The following is a 9,935-nucleotide window of genomic DNA, read 5'->3' as shown; positions in this document are numbered from 1 at the left end:
CGTGGTTATGGCGCTTTGGTCAGGTACAGCATAGGCCTCGGGCCATTTGGTAAAGTAATCCATCGCCACTAAGATGTACTTGTTTCTCCGTACCGTCTCAGGAAATGGACCCAGCACATCGACGCCGACTCGCTCCATGGGTGCTCCGGCGCGCATTGACTGCAGCGGTGCGTGAGAGCGCTCTGCAGGGCCCTTCTTAGCTGTACAGACCGTACAGCAGCGGACGAATAGTTCTACGTCGCGGTTGCAGCCCGGCCAGTAGAACCCTTGTCTCAGCCGTTTCAGCGTTTTCGTTATTCCAAAGTGTCCCACCCCGGTCTGTCCGTGCACCGCTTGGAGGACCGTCTCCCGCAGCGCTCGCGGGACTAGCAGCTGCAATACCACCACTCCTGGCACGGGGCTCTCCCAGCGGCGATACAACAGCCCCTCCTGCTCCGTCAGGTTCTGGCGTTGAGCATGTAAGGCTCTCACGGTTGGCCCGAACGGCGTCACTGCCGACCGTTCCGTCTGCCATCCTTCTCTCAACCATTGCCCCACCTGTCTCAGTCCTGCGTCTGCCTCTTGGGCTGCGCGGAGTTCGTCTGGGTCCCACTGTGTGGCTGGGGTGCGTCGCACGACGGCGCAGCGGGCCTGTTGCTCGCATTTGTCTTCCAGCCGCTCGCAGTATCTGCACGATTGTTCACTGCACGGTCGGCGTGAGAGGGCGTCGGCATTGTTGTGCTTCTTTCCCTCTCTGTGCAGGATTTGAAACTGATATTCCTGCACAGCCGTTAGCCAGCGCGCCGTCTGCCCCTCTGGCTCCTTGAAGTGCATGAGCCACGTCAGGGAGGCGTGGTCGGTTCGCAGTGTGAATGGCGTACCGTACAGGTACGGTCTAAAGTGCTTCAGGCCCGCTACAACGGCCAGCAGCTCTCTCCGTGTCACGCAGTAGTTGCGTTCTGCTTTCGCAAGACCGCGGCTGAAGTACGCAAGCACGCGCTCTTGTCCCTCTTGTTCCTGTGACAGCACTGCGCCAATGCCGAATTTACTGGCATCGGTGTCCAGGATGAACGGGCAGCAGGCTCTCGGTAAAGCTAGTACAGGTGCAGAGGTGAGGGCGTCGCGCAGCTGTTGAAACGCCGTCTCCTGTTCTTCGCCCCACACGAACTTGGCCCCCTTTTCTGTTAGCCGGTGCAGGGGTGCTGCCCGGTTGGCGAACTCGCGGACAAACCGCCTGTAGTACGATGCCAGCCCCAGGAAGCTTCGTAGTTGCTCGATGTTGATCGGCGTCGGCCACTGCTGCACGGTCTCTACTTTGGCTGGGTCGGTAGCTACCCCGTCCGGTGTAACTACGTGGCCCAGGAACGCTACCTTGCACTGTAGTAAGCTGCACTTTTTGGGGTGCAGCTTTAGCTTTGCTACCCGAATGGCCTCGAGCACTTCAGCCAGCCGGTTCAGGGCCTCGTCGAACTCTGGAGCGTGCACAAGGACGTCGTCTAAATATACGACACAGCGGTCTTTGGGGACTGCAGCTAGCACTCTTTCCATCAGACGCTCGAATGTGGCTGGCGCGTTGCATAGGCCGAATGCCATCACTCGGAAGTGCCACAGGCCTTCCCCCATGGTGAACGCCGTCTTTTCTTTTGCCTCGTCCGCTAACGCTACCTGCCAGTAGCCGCTCCGCAGGTCTAGGGAGCTAAACCACCGTGACCCTGCGAGTCGGTCCAGCGTGTCGTCGATGCGGGGCAGTGGGTAGGAGTCTACCTTTGTGACGGCATTCAGCCGCCTGTAGTCGACGCAGAACCGCCAGTCGCCATCCTTTTTGCGTACCAGCACGACTGGTGCAGCCCATGGGCTACTGGACGGTTCGATAACTCCTGCCCTCGCCATTTCCAGAATCTTCTGCTCGGCTATTTGACGTTTCGCCCATGGCAGCCGATGTGGTCGCAGTTTGACAGGTGTTGCGTCCCCGGTGTTGATCCGGTGCTCCACCATGTCGGTCTTGGTGCACTCCGACTCGTCTGCGGCGAACACGTCAATGTAGCTCTGCAACAGCTCCCACAGCTGGTGTCGCTGTCCCGCCTCGAGTCCGTCGCAACTTCGGTCCCACAGCTCTCGTACGGCGTTTTGTGTTACGTCAGAGGGGTTCTGGCGAAGCTCGGGTACGCCGCCCCCGGCTCCTCGGGCTCGCTCCTGTCCACTCGCTGCTGCGTGTTCAGCTCCTTCGAGTGGGCGGAGTTTCGCCCGGTTCGCCTGGGGTGCCGCTCGGCGTCCAGCAGGTCCTCCACCATCACCCGACGCTGCGTGTTCAGCTCCTCCGGGTGAAGGGGACTTCCCGCTGGTCGCCGTGCGTTGACGCCGATCGGCGTCTGTACGGTCGGCCTCTGTTACACGACTCAGCTGTTCGCTCTCGGTTTCCTCCAGCGGCAGGTGTTCTCCGCGCGTCTTTAGTACTCCGGTTTCTATGCAGATCCGAGCTTGAACGGATGCTAGCAGATCCAGCCCCAGTATACAGGCTTCCTGAATAGGTGCTAGCCAGAAGTCGTGATGTGTCGTTTGCCGCCCCAGTTTCACCGGTAGCCTCTGTTTACCCTTTATTGCTATAACCTCGCCAGTAACTGATCTCAGTCTAACGGTCTCCCTCCTATCCCAGCCTTGTTGTAATAGCCCCGGTCTAATAATGGAAATAGTCGAGCCCGTGTCAACTAGTGCGGTGAGTTTAACGCCGCCCACCTCGCACCGGAGCCAGAGTCCGTGTTGTTTCCCTAGCCGGCCGGCTACTTGCTCTGGCGTGAGGGTCTCTTCGGGGGGGGGCCGAGCCGTCCCTCACCGGCCGGCCCCGTTGTCGTTTCCCGCCGGCTCTACTTCCCTGCAGTGGCGGGCCCGGTGTCCCCGCTTTCGGCACCGCCAGCAAACAAGCTGTTGATCTTGCGCAACTCGCTGCACGCGCGCTTCCTCTTTCTCCACCTCAGCCTCTCTGCATGGTGTAACAGGGGTCGTGGGGAGCGGGCAGCACAGGATCGACTCGGCACGCTCCGCCTCTCTCACGGCGTCTGCCAAGTTCAGCGGTGCTGCTAGCCGCACATGCCGCTGAAGTCGTTCCGGCGTTAACGCGTCAATGAACGCTTCTAACACTAGCTCTTGGCGCGCTTCTTCTGGGAACCGCGGATAAGCTTGTCGTGCCAGCGTGTTGAGCTCTACTGCCAGGACACTCACTCTCTCGCCCCTGCGCCGCTTTCTCTCTCTTAGCGCATGCCGCTGTTGTTCTTGGAGCGGTACTCGGCCAAAGCGTTGCCGGAGCGCTGTTTTGAGCGACTCCAGTTCGCCGTGTTCGGACTCCGGTACATCTAGGAGAATTTGTAGTGCCTCCCCTTCTAGCGACAGGCTTAGCTGCAGTGCCGTGTCTGCTGCCGTCCATCCCAGGTGGCGCGCCGCTGCGTTGAGTTGCGCCTCATAGCATTCCCAAGGTGCGCTGCCATCAAAACGGGGGAGACGCCCCGTCACCGGCATGCCACCGTCCCGTGCACGTGAGCGGTGCTGTAGTTCACTGGCCTCGCCGCCGGGCCATCCGGCACACGGCTCCACGCAGGTCTCCAGGCGCTCTCATAGTTCGCCGGTCCTTCTGGCCGTGGTGCGGTGCTCGGTACGCGATCTCGGGCGCGTGTCCCGCAGCAGGGCTTCCTCCTCTTCTAAGGCTTGCTCCACTTCAGCCAGGGCTCGCTGCAACTTCTCGGCCGGAGAAGTCCTGCTATCCCTCTTCTGACACCAATGTGGCGAAGCGAAGAAGCGAGAGTCGGGAAAATTGCTCATAGCGATTTCTTTATTGAACAGTCAGGCAACAACAGACAACACTCTTAGAAGTAAACCAACGTATCCCGAAGGGCCCTCACCCTTAGAATTACGCTAACCTCAAACACAAGAACAAGGATCACCCTGATGGTGGCTGAACTTAAGTACCCTCGGAGCATGAATGCCCCGCCCCCTAATTATCAGTGCTACCGTTGTAAACACGACGCTACAATATATATATATATATGTGAATTGTGTGGTGATCAAATCATTGAGGAATACCTACAACAGGCTGTACAACAAAATGGTCTACAGCAGCCACAAGACTGGCAATCAGTCACAGAACTGTATTTATTGTTGAAAGATACAGCCGGGTTTTAGACAAACTACCTGAATCCAAATTTTTGATCTTTTGTTTCCTGTTCCATCTGCTAAAATTAAAAGTGATACATTCAGGTCGATTAAAACATTTAAAACGAACCGTGCATTCAGTCTAAACCCTGAAGACAGACTTGACACTTCACATTCCGGATAAAGCATTTCGACTTGCCTATACTGTAAATTATTTAGCTCTGAGAACCAAAATGTTTAACAAAACAGTAAAGTAGCTTTTCGCTTCAATGTGTTATAAAAGTAGCTTACGGTGAAAGTATGCAAACAGCATCTGAACTAGACTGGACAGGAATTGGTAACTGGCCTTTGAAATTAAATAACAGCCGAATCCTGGAGCCTTTTGGATCCCAAAGTACACGTTTGCCTTAAAAACACTGCATGATTCCAAAAACGGCAGCTTCAGTGTATTTGCACAGGTGTTTGCAACTGGAAAATGTGAATCACTTAAAAACTCGAGGCGTGGAGGTGGTATTATGCCTGCTGGAGGAAGTGCTTCCAGACCAGTAGCAAACATCAACAGATCTTCCAGCGATACAGCTGTCATTTTTTCTGAAAGAAGAAAGTAAACATTGTAGTTGTTGGATTTTGCATTGAGAAAAATCTATTTCCTTATTTCTGTTTTCCTTTCATTATAACTAAAAAAATTCTAAACAACACACAATCTGTCCATGCAAACCTTCAGAATCAAGGAGATAATCTGCCCAAAAGCCCAGTGTTTTGCTCTCTTTTTGACGCCTATTGCTTCCTGCTGGGCTGAGATCTGGTCTGAACATGGTCTCCAAGTCTGAAGCAGTCAGGGCCTTGGCAGAGAAGCATAAGACTGGGGACAGAACACTGGAATGCTGCTGCAATCCAAGACTTGCCAGTCCATCTTTGAATCTGTTAAGGATAAATGCACAGTATTGGGAACGTTACTTTTAAAAAGTAATTAGTTATAGTTACTCACTACTTGTTCAAAAAAGTAACTGAGTTAGTAACTGAATTACTCTATAATAAAAGTAACTCGTTACCAGGGAAAGTAACTATTTGCATTACAGTAAAAAAAAAGTTATATGCCAATGAATAAGGATTTTTTTGAAAAAGCAGTTTTCACAGTCAGTTGAAATAAGTAGATCATAAAGGTGTTTAACTTTTGATATTTATTGCACATCAACAGACCAGTGCAGGATAAAATCCTTTAAAATCCCAAATCTTTGAGAAAAAAAAGCTAAAGTAATATATAGTGTAAAGTTACACTATATAAAGTGCATTTACATCTATCAAATTAAATTAAATTCTCAACCTGAGACAACTGATTTGTTCACAACATAAGTAAACTTAACAATAAAACCTCTATTCTTCTATTCTAGATCAAATACCCAGTCTGGTAGACATTCAGGAACTTCAAGTATTTCCTTAAATAATGTTTATATCGGCACGTTGAAAATGCAAATTTTTCTTCGGCTTGGTCCTGACTCGCCATTTCTGCCTCTTCTCCGTTTGTGTTGCGTGCCGAAGTACACGTGTAACAACACTGGCTCTGATTGGCTTCCATAACGCTGCCTTAGCCAATCGCTTACTGACTTGTTAAGTTAAACAGGTGTTACACCGAGAACTGTGACCAGTGTTGTCAACTTTGTCGCTATATTTAGCGACTTTTCAGACCCTCACTTTTCTTTCTCCCAACGTTAATCATTTACAGATTCAAAAACATGTATTATGCAAATTAGGTGATGACTTCTAGCGACTTTTAGGACAACCAATAGTGACTTTCCTTACTGAGGAGTTGGCAACAATGACTGTGACCTATCGAGATCTGTTACTCCTCACTAGCCTAGGCAGCGGTCCACTCGGATTACTGTTAGTATATCAATATATAGTAACGCACCGCTTTTAATGACCAGTAACGTCAACGGCGTTGTAACGGCAGGAAAAGTAATTAATTATATTATCCCGTTACTGACAAAATGACACCGTTACCGTTTTTAACTGCGTTATTTGCAACACTGTAAATGCATAAGTGTTATTGTGACGCTGGGTGCGAGGCAAAGGACGAGACAGGAATCCAGGTCTCAGACACAACGACACGTTTAATTATACTGTCAGGGCTGGCTCGGATGCCGTGCCATCTACATCCACAAGGGGCACCCGAACCAGTCCTAGACTTCAGCAACGCAATCAGCAATGATCTGTCTCACCTGTTGCCATGGCTTCTTAAGGAAGCCAGTGGAGACGGATCATTGCTGATTCGTTGTGGTTATGCCGTTACGCTCTCAGCCTCTCTTGTCTTTCTCTATTGCAGCGTGTTGCCTCTGTAGGTGTCCCGTCACCTATCTCTCTTGTCTATCTTCTCTGTCTTTTTTCGAGTTCTCTCCTGCGTCGCTTACTGACCTCCCTCAAGTTTTCCTCAACCTGTTTACATTCCTATCCTGTTACTGTTTGTATGGGAAGGGTTTTTTGTTTGAGTTGCCGTTTTGCTATTAGCCAGCTACTTCCCCTGGCGTCCTTGTTTTGCCTTATTTCTTTTTACGCGTTGAGCAGTCCGCGTTAATTCAGGCACTCCTTTTAGTTCTGTTATTTATTGTGGCACTTGGTTCCACCTCTTCCTTGCTCTCTCTAACGCGGTGTGTGCGTCCCTACCCACCGTCGTTACAAATACGAATAAGTGCCGTTAGCGCACGCATAACATACACACGATCACGGAGAACGTGTAGACTCAGACAACAACGAGCACAGGACACTGCGCGAACGCACATTAAGTAGACAAACCACATAAGCCCCACGTGATGACGAGACGAGCCACAGGTGAGACGAATCAGCACACAACCGCACCCACTGAACAGTATTGCTAACTATAGACCAGTGGTCGGCAACCTTTAACATTAGTCAATGAGTGTGCCGAGTAGCGAGCGAGTTGAAATTGTTGAGCGGGGGGGTGGCGAATGTAAGCGGGGGTGTAAATGGACACAATTATATCGCAATTATATTATATTATATCGCTGTTGTAGAATAGCCGAACGGCGTTTGCAAAAACTGAAAAACAGAACCGGAAGTTCCACCATACCATATTTATTTTAGTCCACGTGCAGAGTGCCTTGGCATTCCACCAACAGTAATAATAAAGAATGCACAAAAAACAAAACCAAAAACAAAAAAAACAAATTAACCTAACTAATCAAACTCAATTGATACATTACAACCAGGCCCTCACGCCTCTGCATTCCCAGACAGCCCCCCTCTTCTCAGAGTTCTGCTCTTAAACATTTAATCTTGGGTTACACCACTGACCGGCACGCCCGCAGGGAAGGTTTAAAACGCACAGGCTATAATTACCTTTCCTATTTTATATTAAATCAAACATTTTAATATATATGCAATAGTTGACTATGAGTATAAAACATTTTATCATCAGACATTCAAGTTGGAATGACCTTTTAAAACTAGACCCCTCAACGCAGGTTCTCTCTCCCCCCGGCTCAAACATCCGAAATGGCATGGTCCACTTGCCACACAACCTCCTCCAAAACTACAAAACCCCACAAACCCCTGGGCTCAGGTCCTTTGACCTGCCAGAGACTGCCAACATGGTATGACCAACAGGTAAGCCGAACCATTTTCCTAAACACACTATAAACAGTCAAAAATACATGGAATGATTGTTATAATGTACACCATCAGTTGGCCACCCTGAATGGTGCAACATAATCCCAGCAGTTTATTGTGTTTCAGAGTTCTGACAAGGTCCAACTGCAGTCCTGTGGGTCTGCAGTCCTGTGGGTTTCAATAAAAAGAGTCTTTAAAACTGAGGTTGTCTTGTGGTTCATTCTTCAAACAGTGAAACATGGAACGGACGTGAGCTCCGTTACAATCGCGATCGATCGCCAAGTATAAACGCCTCCGCTTAGCAGAGCGTTGAGGAGCGATTTCGATTGGAGGATCGTGCTCTCTGTCTGATTTTTTTATTACAAATTTTTTTTGCTGATGCTGGTCCAGCGTGTCGTGTGCCAGTGATTATGCCTCCGTGTGCCAACGGTGGCATGCGTTCCATAGGTTTCCAACCCCTGCTATAGACCAATAGCATTGTCTAGTGTCTCCTCCAAGGTTCTAGAAAGAGTCCTGCTCACAAGACTTGATGCGTTTTTACTAACATCAGATAATCAATTCGGATTTAAAAAGAAACATGGCACTGATATGTGTATATTTGCGGTAAAAGAAATGGTTGCCAATTATGTGAACCAGAACTCTACCGTTTTTATGTGTTTTCTTGATGCCTCTAAGGCCTTTGACAGGATCAATCATAGTAAGTTATTTATGAAATTGTTGCAGAGGGATGTCCCAAAGGTCATCATTAGGATTTTGGTGTATTGGTACAGTCACCAGACAATGTGTGTTAAATGGGGGAGTAGAATATCCACCCCATTTCATGTATCTAATGGTGTCCGCCAAGGCAGGCTTTTATGTCCTGCTTTGTTCAATGTTTACATGAATGACTTATCAGTACAGTTGAGTTTGTGCCCCACAGGCTGCCTAATTGGCAGTTCTATGATAAATCACCTCATGTACGCAGATGATCTGGCCATTGTGAGCCCATGTAGTGCTGGTTTGCAGCAACTGCTTAAGGTGTGCACTCAATATGGTCTGGTGTTTGACATTAAATTCAATGCAAAGAAGAGTAATGTCATGATAGTGAGGAGTAAAGATGATAGAAAACAGGGAATGTCATATTCTTATCTGGGTGATAGCCCACTTAGGGTTTGTGAGGAAGTTAAGTATCTTGGCCATATCATTTCTGATGATCTCAGTGACGATCGTGACATATTCCGTCAACGAAGTAAATTATATGCCCAGGCTAACATGCTACTTCGTAAGTTTAGCATGTGATCTGTTAATGTCAAATGCTTTCTGTTTAAATACAAGAAAGCCCTTCTTTTTATTGACTTAACTTGCTACTCTTATTACTCTCAGGAAGTAAAGCTCTGACTCATATATATCCATCAATGACTCAGACACAGGTGAATCCCAAATGCCAATTCACCCACTTTACCATTACTCACTCTTCTTTACCATTACTCACTCTTCTTTATCATGATTCACTCTCCTGTACCATAACTTACTCTCCTTTACCATGACTCACTCTCCTATACCATGACTCACTCTCCTTTACCATGACTCACTCTCCTGTACCATGACTCACTCTCCTTTACCATTACTCACTCTGCTTTACCATGACTCACTCTCCAGCTTGTGGTGGAGCACAGAGGAGTATAAAACCACATCCAGGTCAGATGAGTTCAGGTTCCTTTTTCAACATTCTGATGAAAAAGTTTGGTGCCAGAGGTAAAATGTAATTTTGTGTTTTTCTATTTTGACCAGATCATTCATTAATATTGCTAATAAGCGCCAGCATACCAGTCAGGCTGTGTTTGTCTATTGATGGATGGATGTATAGACAGACAGACAGACACACAGAATGATCAAGACAGACTGACTCAGATTTGATCTTTCCTATATTGTTCTTTATTAACACAGTTTGCTAAATAAACAACTAAAACAAAGTGTGATCATTGAGAATTTAAGTGCAAGTTCCACATCATAACCTAAATAAGGTCATAATCAGTAAAGTAAATCTTCAATGATTAAATGAAAACAGTAAAAGGTCAAATGTATCATGACTGGACCATATGATTCAAATTTTATTCTGCACAACAAAAATGCAACATTAGTAAATTTAGTTATGACAAGAATAAAGTAAGGACACCTGTGTCCAGTACATTTAGTTATACATGTTAAAAACA

The sequence above is a fragment of the Brachyhypopomus gauderio genome, unplaced genomic scaffold (genome assembly GCF_052324685.1).
Source record: "Brachyhypopomus gauderio isolate BG-103 unplaced genomic scaffold, BGAUD_0.2 sc114, whole genome shotgun sequence".
Classification (NCBI taxonomy): Eukaryota; Metazoa; Chordata; class Actinopteri; order Gymnotiformes; family Hypopomidae; genus Brachyhypopomus; species Brachyhypopomus gauderio.
This window is presented reverse-complemented; position numbering follows the sequence as displayed.